The sequence below is a fragment of the Elephantulus edwardii genome, unplaced genomic scaffold (genome assembly GCF_000299155.1).
Source record: "Elephantulus edwardii isolate Elephantulus edwardi_28Jun2011 unplaced genomic scaffold, EleEdw1.0 scaffold00169, whole genome shotgun sequence".
Lineage (NCBI taxonomy): Eukaryota > Metazoa > Chordata > Mammalia > Macroscelidea > Macroscelididae > Elephantulus > Elephantulus edwardii.
In genome coordinates this window covers 1,928,933-1,944,907 of record NW_006399919.1, presented here as the reverse complement: position 1 = coordinate 1,944,907, position 15,975 = coordinate 1,928,933, and positions in this window count along the sequence as shown.

Below are 15,975 nucleotides of genomic sequence, written 5' to 3'. Positions count from 1 at the left end.
ATAAATCAAACTGTATACTCCCCTACTCCCGTAAAGTAAAAGACTCAAAACTTCACATTCTCATATTCAACAAAGAAATTCATAATCTCCATTTCGGTGATTGGAAACTTTACTCTTCTCACTATTGAAGGTCAACATTTGGCGTTATTCATGACTCCTCTATTTTTCTTACAGCCCATGTCTAAGAGAAACTCCTCTTGGCTCTACTTCAAAATCAGTCTAAAACCTTTATTCAATTCCTATTCTACTTCTTTGTGCAAGTCAATATGCTTTGACTTTTGACTTTTGAATTTTGCTTTCTGATAGCTACCTGCTGCCAAATCTTATTCAGTTTAGTCTCAGAGCAAACATAGTTTAGTCCAATAGTAAACATTTCAAACTTCTTTCATAGCACATTACTTAGCACAAACCCTTTCAGCTTGAACCCTTCTACTGCTGCTCTTGCTATTCTTTTCATTAGTTTCCATGGAGATGACCATGAGTCAGGCAATAATGTATGGCATAAACCAAAATTTAGTGCCATACAGGCAATGTTTCATGATCCCCGATACTTTAGAGTTCATTGTTGTATAATCTGATTGCAATATTTCATGATCCCTGATACACTGGGTTCATCGTTTCATGTTCTGATTGCCTTAGAAACTAAAGGTTCAATGTTTTGGAATGATATATATGGTCTTCGTTGGCTAATTTTCAGAAGATTGTCATGTCTTTCTTTCCATGCTGCCTTAGTCTGGAGCTCCCAATTAAATTTATCCACCTTCGGTAATTCTGCTGGCATTTTAAATCATGGTGGCATGGCTTTGAGCAGCATCATAGCAACATGCAAGTCATCAAAGTAAGACAAATTGACAAACAGACGCTAGAAAAATTTTCAACTCAGCATGAAAACCATACACTTGTTAATAGGAATCTAACTGATCAGTTAGTTGTTCAACTTCCTCTCCCAGTCTCCCACTTCCTCTCCCAGTTTCCCACATACTGTAATCACTCTGACCTCTCCTACACGTATACCCAACTCATTCTGTACATTCTGCTTCAGATTCACTGGACTTCCTGATGTTCCTTGAATATGCACATCACTGCTATTTTATGATGGTGCCAAATACTACATCATGGACTAATATATTTAAGTTTATGCTTGTATGCTTTTTCTAAAATGTGAACTCTGTAAAACCAGGGTGAATTTTGTCCATTTTCTTCAATATTGACACCCCATTGGAAAAGGAATGGAGGTTGTCAATTATTTCATCTTGCTTGGATCTATAATTAATACTCTTGGCACCAGGAAATCAAAAGATGAGTTGCATTGGGAAAATTGGCTGTTAAGGATCTCTTTAGAGTGCTAAAGAGCAATGATGTCAGTTTAGAGACTAAGGTGCATGATCTAGACCATGGTCTTCTCAATGCTTGTAACTAAGAGCTGAAAAATGACTAAGGATTACAGAAGAATCAATGTCTTTGAGTTTTGGTGCTGGACAAGAGTATTGAACATTCAAGGGACTGCCAAGAGGACAAACAGGTCTATCTTAGTGAGGGTGAAATTAGGTTCTTTTTTGGAGGTGAGGATTTTGAAACTCTTTCTCATATACTTTGGGCATGTTGCAAGGAGGGACCATTCCTTAAAGAAGGACATCATGTTTGGAAGGGTGGAGACAGACAGCACAGAAGGAGAAGACCTTGGAGGAGATGGATTGGCACAGGGACTGGGGTAAGCGATGGGAGCAGATGTGTTAGAAATGGTTAGGTTAGTGCCATGTCAAGCAGGATAGGTTCAGAGCCATTGTTTATACAGTCACTATGAGTTGTAGTTGACTCCATGGCACACAACAACACCAAAACCAAATAGATATTAAATATGTATAATACTAAACGGTGTTTAATTATGTGTATGTATATTTCAAAAAAACATTGGTTATCCTCTAGAGAAAGAGTAAGGAGAAGATAATGACTAAGATACGTGAAAGAGGCAATCAAAATAGTATCTTAATTCATAGATCTAGATCAATATAAATGATATAAAGATAGATATAGATTGTTTCAGGCTTTTAAAGTACATTTTAAAAAATTACTTTTACATATTGAGGAGTGATTTTATACAAAATGGAATATGATGCCTCTATCTCTTTCTCCTTCCATCCAATTACAACTGATTGGGCCATGGTACACATTTAATTCAAGTTGGGAAAATCATATTCTCCAAGAAGTTTGCAGTCGTTAAGAGACTATATCAGTCCAAAGATAGTAGGAAATAGAACTATAGACCTCACTGAATTTGAGTTTCATTTAGTGCCATGCCAAGCAGTATTTTTTGTCACTTTCTGAAGAATTAAAATAACACATGAATAAGGAAATAAAAACGTATTTGAAAGGAGTAATAAGAAACTAAAGGGAATAGATGTCTAGGAAGGACAGAGATGATTGCATACCCCTTCTTTTTAGTGCCCACTACCATAACAAACTGTGGCTGACTCTGAGAAGAATGGGAATCCCAAAACACTTGATCATGTTAACGGAAACCTATACTTGAACCAAGAGGCAGTCATCAGAACAGAGCAAGGAAACACTGCATGGTTTAAAATTGGGAAGGGTGTATGCCAGGAATGTGTCCTGCCTCCATACCTTTTCAATCTGTATGCAGAACAGATCTTCCAGGAGGCTGGGCTCTATGAGGAGAAATGTGGGGTCAGGATTGGTGGAAGATCTAGTCACAATCTGCATTATGCAGATGACACAACCCTGCTTGCTGAAACTGAGGAGGACCTGAAGTGCTTGCTGCAGAGGGTCAAGGACTGCAGCCTTCAATATGGATTGAGGCTCAATGTCAAGAAGACAAAGATTCTCACCACTGGACCAATTGGCAGCATCAGGATGGATGGTGATGAGATTGAGATTGTCCACAGTTTTAGTCTACTTGGCTCCACAATCAACACTCTTGGCACCAGCAGCCAGGAAATTAAAAGACGTATTGTGATGGGAAAATCTGCTGTTAGAAACCTCTCTAAAGTACTGAAGAGCAACAGGGTCTCTCTGTAGACTAAGGTACATCTGATACAGGCCATAGTCTTTGCAATCACTTGTTATGTGTCAGAGCATTGGACAATGACTAAGGAGGATAGAAGGAGAATTGATGCCTTTGAGCTTTGGTGTTGGAGAAGAGTATTGAGGGTACCATAGACTGTTAAGAAAACAAACAGATTCATCCTGGAGAGGGTTAAAACGGGCTGCTCCTTGGAGGCAAGGATTCTGAGGCTGACATACTTTGGTCATGTTGTGAAGACAGACCGGTCCTTGGAGAATGACATTATGCTTGGGAGGGTGGAGGGCAGGCTCAGGAGGGGAAGGCCATCTAGGAGATGGATTGATACGGTGACTGGGGTAATCGGGATGACTGTGTTGGAGACAATGAGACTGGCACAGGACAGAACAGAGTTTAGGGTTGTTGTACATAGTGTCTCTATGAGTTGCAAGCGACTCAACGGCACATAACAACAACAACAACAACAACTTATAGAAACTATGTTTTATTTCCTCTCTGTGCTCCTTCCTGTCAGTACACAATTTTTTACTGGAATTAACTTAATATAATTTGTAAAAATAACAAGGTCCATGTGGAGATGGCTCTGTCTGATCTTTACCAACTTCAAACTTCATAATAGGGAACTGTCCCCATCAACAACATCAACAACACAAAACCAATTCCCATGAGGTCAGACATGTCCCTCATGCTCCTGTACCTCTTTCTACTCATCTCAACACCAATCTTAGTATTTTCTTGTGTCCAAAATCCTACATGGTAGTTTAGAGATCACGCAAAACCATGCTGAGGAAGTCAAAAAGGTTTTAATCCAGATCAATAACAGAATAAATTCACAACAGCTGTAGTGTCCTACATTCTCTTCCTTCTTTGCTGGACTGGGAAGGTCTAATCTCCTGCTGCTGGATTACTCAATTGAGAGGCAAGATTAGCCAATCCCTTTTAGGATAGGTAAATAGCCAATCCCCTTGTAGTTAGGCTAATACCCCTCATTTGCATAATCCCACCCATCTACATGACAAAGTCAAACTATGGCTAGGAAAATCATATTGAAAGATAAATTTCATGTAATTTTATTCCCTATAACATTAGAGTCGAAAGCATGTGATTTGAAATCACCAGCTGCTCTGTGGAAGAAGGATGGGCAATCTCCTCCTGCATAATAAACTGTCTCTGAAAACTTGCTGGAGGGTTAGCTATGAGTAGGTTCCAACTTGATAGTACACAACAACAACATAACAGTACCTTTCGTTAAATAGCCAATAATTTACCCATAGTATAAACTAAGACAATATCTCAACATTTAGAAAAAATATAAAATATCATAATTAACATCCAGAAAATCTATTAAGTTGGTTTATAAATTGAATGTATGAGGAGGCTAATTCCAAGTCAGAGTTGTACTTTTGCAAAGATTGTTCATTTACATGACTACATTATGTGGCTTTATGGTTCTTTGCTATTGTGTGTGCCCTGTATTCAGTAAAATATATTCTATTATACTCCTACCTATTAGAATAGCTGCTTTTAGCATCAATACCCTGAACTCTTAGTTAGAAGAGTTGCACATAATTTGCTACTAATAACAAAGTACATAAGTTTATTAATTGGCTCCTTTTTGTTAGATTTAAATAGTTGCACTTACTTGCATTTCCATGTGCATTCATGAGTGAAAGAGAAAGAAGCATCTCTCCAGGAGTCACATATTATCTTTAGCCTATTTTTCTGTTTCCATCCATAATCTGGAATCTTCATAGGAAATAAGTGGCACAAGTGGAAGCCTCCTGTCAGAAGACCCTTATTACACAGGAAACTTACTCAGAAAAACACTTGTTCGCTCCTCAAGCTAAGATAACCACCAAAAACTTTCTATAACAAAACTTTCTATGTTGTGGGGGGGTTTTCCCCACTTACTATTAGTATATCATTATAAGATACTTTTATTATTTGGTTTGGGGTTTTAGTTATACCTACAAAAACATATACTCTATGGGAGCTTACACCCAAGATTTTATTCACCATCATTCCATTTTGCTTACCACAATTACCCCCTGTATTTTATTCCACAAAATGGGCACTCAGTAAATAAGTGGAATGTTGTTGTTGTCGTTGTTGTTGTTGTTATGTGCTATCAAGTCACCTGCGACTCATAGCAACTCTGTGTACAACAGTCCTAAACCCTGCTCTATCTCACGGTCTCTGACACACCTACGCCCGTTATTCCAGTAACTGAATCAATCCATCTCATCAAGGGTCTTCCTCTCCTGTGCTGTCCCTCCACCCTCCCAAGCATGACAACCCTCTCCAAGGACTGGTCTCTCCTTGCAAAATGTCTAAATTATGTCAGAAGAAGCTTCAGAATCCTTGTCAAGGAGCAGTCTAGCTTCACCCTCTCCAGGACAAACCTGTTCATTTTCCTAGCAGTCCATGATACATTCAATACTTTTCTCTGACACCACAACTCAAAAGCATCCATTCTCCTATCATCCCTAGTCATTATCCAGATCGCTGATGTATAGCAAGTTATTGCAAAGACCATGGCATGTATCAGGGCACCTTAGTCTCCAGATTGACATCATTGCTCATCAGCATTTTAGAGAGGTCTCTAACCACAGGCTTTTCCATCACAATGCATCTTTTAATTTCCTGGCTGCTGGTGCCAAGAGTGTTGATTGTGGAGCCAAGCAGACTAAAGCTGTGAACAATCTCAATCTCATCACCATCCATCCTGATGCTGTCAATTGGTCCAGTGGTGAGAATCTTTGTCTTCTTGACATTGAGCCTCAATCCATATTGAAGGCTGCAGTCCTTGACCCTCTGCAGCAAGCACTTCAGGTCCTCCTCAGTTTCAGCAAGCAGGGTTGTGTCATCTGCATAATGCAGATTGTGACTAGATCTTCCACCAATCCTGACCCCACATTTCTCCTCACAGAGCCCAGCCTCTCGGATAATCTGTTCTGCATATAGGTTGAAAAGGTATGGAGATAGGACAAATCCCTGGCGTACACATTTCTCAATTTTGAACCATGCAGTGTTTCTCTGCTCTGTTCTGATGACTGCCTCTTCATCCAAGTATGGGTTTCTCATTAGCACGATCAAGTATTCTGGGATTCCTATCCTTCATATTCTTTAATGTATAGTAGTTTCTTAATAGTTAAAAATTCATACAGAATATGGATCAAATAATTGATAAATAATATTTCTAGTTATCTTTAGAAACCTAGCTATCTGCAAGTGGCACATCACCAAAGCCTTGCTTTATTTTGATTCTACAGGAACTTGGATTTCAAACTCCATGTTGTTGTTGTTTTTGTTGTTAAGTGCTATTGAGTCGTAGGCGAACGAAAGTCCACGAAACTTGCGTGTGCCACTTGCAGGTGGCACTTCCTTTCTCCAGGTTCATAGGGTTTCCGGAGGCAAGATATTACGGAAGTGGATGCCACTCCTACTTCCAAGCTTGTTTTAATCGGGGAGCTCCACCAAACACTGTCCACCATGGGTAACCGTTATCACATTTGACACATCAGTATCACAGTGTTCAGCTTCACAAGGACCACAAGTTATCTCCATAGCTTGGCTTATTGCTAACTAAAAGCGTATACATCTGTAATGGTTCAAATCTACCAGTGACTCCTGGGAGAACAGGCAATCTTTTCCCTTTAAAGTTTACCAACTTGAAAATCCAATGGAGATAATTTTGTGTTGAAATCCACTTAACAATAGTGAGTTAACTGGCTACTGGGAGAGATTTTCTTCCTTGTATAAAGTAAAAAGTGAAATTACAAAGGATTTTTTATATAATTAAGCAAAAACTTCTGAACCTTGGCTAATATGTGCTATTATCAGACATAAATGTGCAGTCGTTTTTGTTGTTGTTGTTTTTATATGCTATTGAGTTTTCTCTGACTTATAGAAACAGCTCTGTAGTCTGCCCTGTCCTGAGCTAGTCTCACTAACTCTGACACACCTACCCGCATTACCCCATTTACTGCATCAATCCATCTCATCCCTAATCTAATCTTCCTCTCCTGTGCTGTCCCTCCATCTTTCCAAACATAATGTCTTTCTCTAAGGATCAGTCCATTCTGGCCACATGCCCAAAATATGTGAGATGGAGCCTCAAAATCTTAGCCTCCAATGAGAAATTTGGTTTCACACTCTCCAAGACAGACCTATTTGTTTTCTTGTTAGTCCATGTTCAAGACTCTTCTCCAGCACTACAATTCAAAGGAATCAATACTTTTATCATTCTTAGTCATTGGACAGCTCTCTGATGTGTAGCAAGTAATTGTGAAGACGGTGACTTGGATCAGGGACACCTTAGCCTCTAGACTGACATCATTCCTTCTCAGTACTCTGGAGAGGTCCCTGACAGCAGATTTTCCTCAGTGCAATTCATCTTTTGATTTCCTGACTGCTCATGCCAGGAGGGTTATGTCAACAACCGCAATCTTTTCTCTATCTATTATGGTGCTGCTGATTGGCCCAGTACTGAGAATCTGTCTTCTTAATGTTGCGCTTCATTCCATATGGAAGACTACAGTCTTTGACCTTCCGCAGCATGCACTTCAGGTCCTCCTCACTTTTAGCAAGGAAGGTTGTGTCATCTGCATACGGTAGGTTGTTGATTAGTATATGTGTATGTAGATGCAATTCTAAAAGACGAAAATGCTCAACCCTAAAAAGTATAGGTTCTCAAAAATAATTAAGTCACACGGCATAATAGTCTCAGATGTAAATGAGAAAAAAAAGTTCTCCTCTGAGCCAGATAACCATATTTACAATTATACTCCAGTCATTGTTTTTTGATATGGCACATTGCTAACAGTTTAAACTGTCAAATTTGGAGACATTCATCACTAAAATCAATTCTATCTGGTAGCTAGCCAGTGGTTCCCTTACACACCTATCTCCAAACTGTCTAGGGTAACCTGTAAGATCTCTCTTATAAACCACCTTTTGGAAGGGCAAATCTTTTCTTATTCAGTCAGTCAAAAAACAGTAACAGAACATTCACTTGGTAATAGACACTGCTTGGGCACTGCTGTAGATTTATCAGCAAACAATACAAAAATCTTTATCTCAATTCCATTTAAAGTCCAATATACAGAGATGATGGATAGATAGCAAGTGTCAGATAAAGACAAATACATAGAGTCACGGAGATATAAATAAAGGTCGGTAGATAAACACATTTTTAAAAGTCCAAACCAAACTCATTACCATGAATTCAACATCACTGGGGAGGGCACTTGGAATTACATCACTGAAGATCTAATTTGGAGCATGAATCAGTGATTTCTTTTCCCCAAAATGTTTTCCTGTGACATTATGTGTGCATACTATCCCCTATAATGGGCTTCCATTGAGAAGAAAATATGTTCTTCATTTTCTTTGCACTATTTTCAGGGGGCAAGTTAGAGAGTGCCCTCAAATAGACTATGTGTTCATTAACTGACTATTCGTTAAATAATACATTGCATTTATAGGGTTCTTTTTAATTTTTAAAAGGAGTTTTTACAAACATTTTTCACTTTTATTCCTACTCGAATGCTAGACCAAAAGGAAGATGCAATAAGGGTGATGATAGGAACAGAAGTAGTATGTTTAGGAAAACCAATCTAGTTTGCAAAGAACTAGTCACTGGGGTGGTTTTGTTTTTCCTTTTTTTCTGCCTAACAAATTCCACAGTCAAAAATGGTCAGATATTAGATAGTTTGAAGTCATAGTTTGAAACTAGGAAAAAAGAAAACATGATCCCAGAGTAAAGCTCAAACCAAAAGACATAGTCCAGCACTCTAGTCAATGGTTCTCAAATTTCACCTGACTAAAAATGAAGATTCCCAATCATAATCTCAAAAGCAGGCATTTCAATTTTTTTATATATGAAGTGAAGCCCATGGATCTGAGACTTTAACAAAAAACTTCCAGACACTTCTGATGCAAATACACTAAGAAACAGTGACCCAGAGAACATTTATCAGCTTGCAGTGGTTGCATTATAAAAGATTAGTCCATTCCATACATAGCCGGCTCAGACAGGAGGCGTAATAGTGATAAGGAAAGTCATGATTTCTGAGGACTGTCAGACGAAGCTCTGCTGCTGGAGATGTGTGCACCAGGATCTAGTCCTGGAAAGGAATTAAGATGCTTCTAATATCCTAACCTCATGCAAGGGTCTAAGGCTGATCTTTATCCTGGAAGAGATTCAGTCAGTAAATCTGGCAAAAAAAGAAGGAAAACTAACATAGAACTGCAATCTGTGGGCAAGACCAGGCTGAGTGAAAATAAGAAACACTGCCATTTTGAAGAGTTTACTTGTTTTTATCCCAATATTCCATAACTGGTTAGGAGATGAGACAGGGAACCACATGCTAAAATTAAAGACTCACTGTGAAAATTCACATCAGAAAACCAATATTTATTTCCAAACTCCATAATAGATCCTAACTGATGTGTCTTCTACCTCCAGCAGAAATGATGTGGAAATGTAGTCTGAAGGGCAGATGTGTTTATAGGAGAAGGAACAGTGAGACAGAAGTTAACCCCAAATCTCTAGAGTCCACATTTCCCACCAGGAAACAGGATGGCCCAGCATTATACTACAACAGTGATCTCATTTTAAAATCTATAACTATCATTATTTTGCCCACATACTGAGAGATTCTGTCATAATCAATGCACAAAACAACTACAAGTGAAATGTAGCAACTAGCTCTTTCCAAAGATGTCAGAACAATTAGATGGCAAACCATTCAAATAATTGCAAGTTTAAATTATTAAGTAATATTTTTGCTTGCAGTGTTAGATATTAGTATCTAATATGCAGAGATGACAGGAAAATATTGCCTGTTATTTCAGCCAGAGGAAGTGTTTTACACATGTGAAACTCAAGATTGAAAGAGGTCCATCGACTTGGACACTCCTAGGTTGTCCAAGATGAAAGAAATTAACATATTTTTAAATTTAAAGTCCAAATAATTCCATGTTGCCTTTAAGACATCACAAGATAGATAGATAGATAGATCAAAAGAAGAATAGAGAGTGGCATTTTTCCTGTCTTTTTATTTCATCTTTTATCATCATATTAAGAAAAAGGCAAACATATAAAAAAGTAGAGGGACAATATTATCATAAATCCTCTAGAACTTATCAGTCATTAATGAAACTCTGAGGTCATCTGATACTTACTTCTCCCATTATAAGGTTATTTTGAAGCAAATTCTAGACATCATTTACTGTTCATAAATAAGTTGTCATAATTCTCTGGAAGTATTCTCTTTTTAAAAAATAAACACAACATAATGCTTTCTATATTTTAATTAGATAATACATTACATTTAAACCACATTGGTATTTATTATTTTATCATCTCCTGGAGTGTGTTCTTAAGAAGAAGCTTTCAAGCACAATGGGTTTTTCCACAGCCATACAAGTTTTCATCATTTTTTTCCATTAAAGAAATTTATACTCATCACACCATCTCGAACTCAGAAACTCTTAACTGAATTCTTCTCATTCCATTACGATCAATGGAATGAGATTTCCCTCTCAAAGCCCTCATATTCATTAATTATGGTGATAATCAACTAAATTATTTTTCCTTTTAAGAATTATAGACTTTCTTGATTTCAGAGCCTAATAAAGGCTCTAATGTTGAAAGTAGGACTCTCAAGAGTATTGAAAACAGTGACCCAACAGATCAAATGAAGTATTGTTTCAGCAAAAGAAGATGACATCCAAAATCACTGTTTTAGAGTAAATGTTACCTATATGATCAATGTCAAGAAGACAAAAATTCTCACCACTGGACCAATCGGTAGCATCAGGATGGATGGTGAAGAGATTGAGATTGTTCACAGCTTCAGTTTGCTCAGCTCCACGGTCAACACTCTTGGCACCAGTAGCCAGGAAATCAAAAAACGTATTGCGATGGGAAAGGCTGCGATTAGGGACCTCTCTAAAGTACTCAAGAGCAATGGTGTCTCTCTGGAGACTAAGGTGCGCCTGGTACAGGCCATGGTTTTTGCAATCACTTGTTACGCATCAGAGAGTTGGACAATGACTAGGGAGGATAGAAGGAGAATAGACGCCTTTGAGCTGTGGTGCTGGAGACGAGCATTGAATGTACCATGGACTGGCAAGAAAACAAACAGATTCATCCTAGGGAGGGTTAAACCAGGCTGTTCCTTGGAGGCAAGGATTCTGGGGCTTCGCCTGACATACTTTGGACATGTTGTAAGGAGAGACAGGTCTTTAGAGAGGGACATCATGCTGGGCAGAGTGGAGGGACAGCGCAGGAGTAAAAGACCCTCTATGAGGTGGATTGATTCAGTGACTGGGGTAATCGGGATGGGTGTGTCAGAGGCAATGAGATTGGCACAGGATAGAGCAGGGTTTACGGCTGTTGTACATAGGGTCGCTATGAGTCGCAAACGACTCGACGGCACATAGCAACAACAAACAACATATGTTCATTCAGTAAGTTAAAATTAATTACATTAAAATAATACAGTATCTAGTTTGCACTATTCTAGGAAAAGGATGATAAGTATAGATGAAAACTAGATTGGCCATAGGTTGACATACTCCAGAGTTGAGTGACAGAAGTTTATTACACAGCTCTCTCTGCTTTGATGTGTTTGACCTTTTTCAGAATAAAAACTTCTTATAAAGATAATAGAAATCACATTACAAATTACAGAGCATGCATAAAAATATCCTAAAATACACTTTGCAACTCCTCCAACCTGAATTATCTTAACGAAACATCTAAGAAGTAACTAGTAGACTGGTCTTGGTTCTATCATCCTCCAACTGACTAAAAGAGAAATAAAGAACACTAAATAAAATATGAACAATATAGAAATCTCCTGGGCATTTCAACTTCTTTGTTTCATTAAAGGCTAGTTTTGCTTAGAGGGGTAATTAGGGTGTTGGGTTTTTTTTTTAAAAAAAGAGAATTTAAATCCAATCAGTTTATGGGAAAATAAATTATTCCTTGATTTCATGGGGCAACCATCAGATGTGGAAGAAAAACATGTGATTTCCTTGGGAGAAATGGGAAAGATGTGGCGAGGATCTGGAAAGACTGGGTAATGGTGGAGCATAATTCAATGGTGAATAATTTTATAAAACACAATGACTAGGAATGATTGTAAAGAACACAGTGTGAGAGAAGGACAGTGTGAAACACAATGCATATGAATTTTGTATACAAACCAATATAAAAAAGTTATTTTTAAGATTTCCTTGTAAAAAAATTATCAGAGTCAAGTCAGACTTAGGGAAAATCTTGGCTTAATACTTCGCTTAGTAAAAAACCTATTGGGGAAAAAAAAACGTAGTCAGTATGCTGACACTTTCATAAAACTGAACAAAAATTAATAACAAAAACAAAAGAAGGTTTATTTGTTAGCCATAAAGGGAGCCTGTATTAAGATCAAATAATCAAATTAAGAGCAATAGAATAGAAAGAAATTTTGTGCATTTCTGAGGATGTACATGTGCTGAAGACTAATCCATGTGCTTTCACAAATATTTGCCTCCAGTTGTCAGAACTTGGGCTCTTCTCAGTGTGACCTGAGGCGGCACCCCAGGAGCTAACATGCTTGGACCAACTTCAGGACCCATAGTTTATGGAGCCAAGCCTAGATCCCTGGGAGCCCATGCTAGCTGACTGCAGATGGGCACTCAGACAAAATCATCCCCAGAAGACAAAGGCCTGGTGAGGACTCATGCTGAAGGACTCACCAGCCTACTGCCAGCACTCTGAGAAAGAATTGCACAATACTTGGGTTCCAGAACAAGAGATAAGCATAGGTAAACCAGGTGAGAAGGAAAGAGAAGAACTGAAGAAAAAAAAAAGGCACAGAAAGGTTGTGATACTATATTCTAATTAAAAAAACATTCACGTTTTCAGGAAAATTCAATTTCTTGAAAAAATAAAAGTGAAAAATTTTCAAACTTCATTCATGTCTCTCTTGTAGAAAGTACCATATTTTATCTTGTTCTTTAACTGTAGATATCTCTCAGAAGAGAAAGCATTTGGAATTTATTTATTTATGTCTAGATCCCATTATCTCTATAATAAAGACTATGTTTGTCTTTAGTATTTGTTGGATTAATTAGCTAATTAATTAATTAGTCCCCACAGGTGTGGTCAACTGACATGTCAAATAGCAAGCAACAGCTGCTGAACCTGTAGGATGATATACTCAGTGTATTTAATACCTCACACTGACCCAGTTATGAGATTTTATAAAGAAATTGTTACTTTCTTCTCATTTTGTTACTTTACAGAGTGAGATTTCTATCACTCTCTGTGAATTAATACAAACAATAAATATATTTTACATCTATTTACATCATACGGCTAGAACTTAAAATTTACATCCCCTTAAAGACTGAGGTTTTCCATGCCCTAAGCAACTATCCCACTTCCACCTTTGGAAAATATTCCTCATAATTCATGTAAACAAAGTAGTGGGGAAACACTGAACTTCATTTTTAACTAGGGAAGATAGGACTTCTGAATCCTCTCTTTCTTAATAAGGAACATATTTCTGACATAAGATTCTCATAAAAGAAAATTTAACAATGAGGTTCTTACAACAGGAATTGTTAGTCCACTGGTTTATATTGAAATCAGTTACACCGATCTCCTTGTTTTCATTTATTTACAAAATAAAACTGTACCTTTAAAAGCAATTTTCTGCACAAGCAAGAGTAAACCAAATCATAACTGTTAAAAGCTGCATAAAATTTAGAAAGCATCTTATCCAATGCACTGAATTTCACAAGTGAAAAAACTGACAGCTAAAGAGAGCAACTGACTTCTCCAGGTCAGAGAGTGAAATCATAACCACAGCATGACCTAACATCACATAGCCCATTGAATATTGTCTAACTTGAACAAATTACGTATTTGAAGACATATACCAGCACATAACGACCTTGAAAATAGTAACATTTCAGTTCTTGCCTTAAATATATTTATATAAATAAACACTGATTTGTTCAGGAACTATAACAATATAAGTTGATATTTTAAATCTAGTGGATATCCTAGGGCCTTTGCTACATTATGGATTATATTTAGATCTATAAATTCCTTCCTACAGTACCAAAAAATAGTAAGATTCTCTGGAAAGATTTACAGTACATTTAAAAAGTAGTACGTAAAATAGGTCAGCACGAAGGTACAGAAGGCTGATAAATTATTATCTTCAACTGCAAGCATTTTTCTATGTCAAGCTAAGCACACACTGTTGGAGTTTTAAAGAAAAAGTTTCCACACTACACTCATAAAAACAGGCAATAATAATCATTGAAGAAAAAAATAAATTTAGACTTTGTTTACCCTAAATGAAGTTCCTGTTCATTTTGCTCTTAAAGTACACGTGTCTCTCTTTCCTAAAATTTTTAACATAAAATTATAGAAACATTTTGTTGATTCATGTTTATGGCACTTTGTATATGTGGTAGTTAATATGTGTCTCATTTTTTTATCTTTTTTTCTATGATCTTAAATGATTGAAATATTTCACATGATCATAGTATTTATGCTTTCAAATTTATTTTCCAAAATAAAACTTGTACAGTACTGAGAGACAAGTGCCTATGTGTTAAGCAGATACCATATAATTGTAGACAAAAAAAAATGATTAATGTTAATAAATGAAACCACAGTTCTGACTTTAAAACCACCCAAAGTTCCCAAAAAGTAAATTTCAGTCTTGTTTTTCTATCTATGGAATACTAACCAAAGTATTTTCCATTTAAATTATTTTTGTGGATATATCTAAAGCAGCATTTTATTCTGATTTTATGTGTATTGAAAATACATTTTACGTCTCTATGCAGAAACATAATTTTATCTTTTTTTTGAGACTGCTTAACACTGATACATACAGTTTATAATGTGAGTTTCCATTTTTACGTTCAGTAATTTTCATACAGACTTTCAATCCAGTTACAGAATTTTAAGGACATCAGTTATGACCAATGAGAGATTATTATTTAAGACATTTGATTTTTGTTAATGAGCATTTCCAATTATATGTGTTATCTGAATAAGATTTTAGTTCTAATTTCATTTTTTTTCTTTTTTCCAGGCAATCTTTTCGCTATCACCTGTGGAATCCCATTATAAGGTAATGCTTCCCCCTTCCCACCCCTTTTACAGAAAAGAAACCAAGATAGATTTAGTCTCTTGATGACCCTCCCCTGCTCTGTATTTACAGGGCAATCGTCCTCTGAGCAAGGACTTTTGGAATGTAGAGCCAGCAGAGAACTGGCATGATTTTGAAGATACGAGTGCCACGTAAATTTCTAAGTCAAATCTTATTAATATAATCCTTTGCAAATTTTAGTACCAACAGTGAAAAGTTCCTTTCTTCGTCCATAATGCACTCTTCCATTTACTCTGGCGATGTGTGTGCGTGAATTTCTTTTTTACTCAACAGCAATTGTAATACCACATCTCCATCAAAGGCTCTCAACAGAAAGCTTAGGAACGTGCTAAAGCCACTTTGAGGAAGGAATGCCCTCTCTCCGCTGCTGATGGACGCGATTAAGCTCTGCCTTCTCGAATCAACTGAGAAGTTGTAGCGATGTGGCTTCCACAAGTGCAAATACTACTGCTCCAACCAAGAATCCCCCAAACCAGGTAGAAAGCGCAAAGCCTGCCCTTGTGAAAGAGTCCCAGGGGAGCCGACCTGAAGGGAGGAGGATGCTTAGTTAGTAAAGACGCTTTGAGAAACCAAATGGCTATTTATTATCCTTTCTCCCCACTCCTAAGTGACTCCCAAACATATAAATATCCATCAGCTGCTTCCTGAATAGGTAACACTTTCTTTGCAATATTTAGGGCCTGCTAATGACTGATGCCCTCCCCAGGCGCCTGTGGCCCTGGCTGGGGTTCGGGCAACCTGACG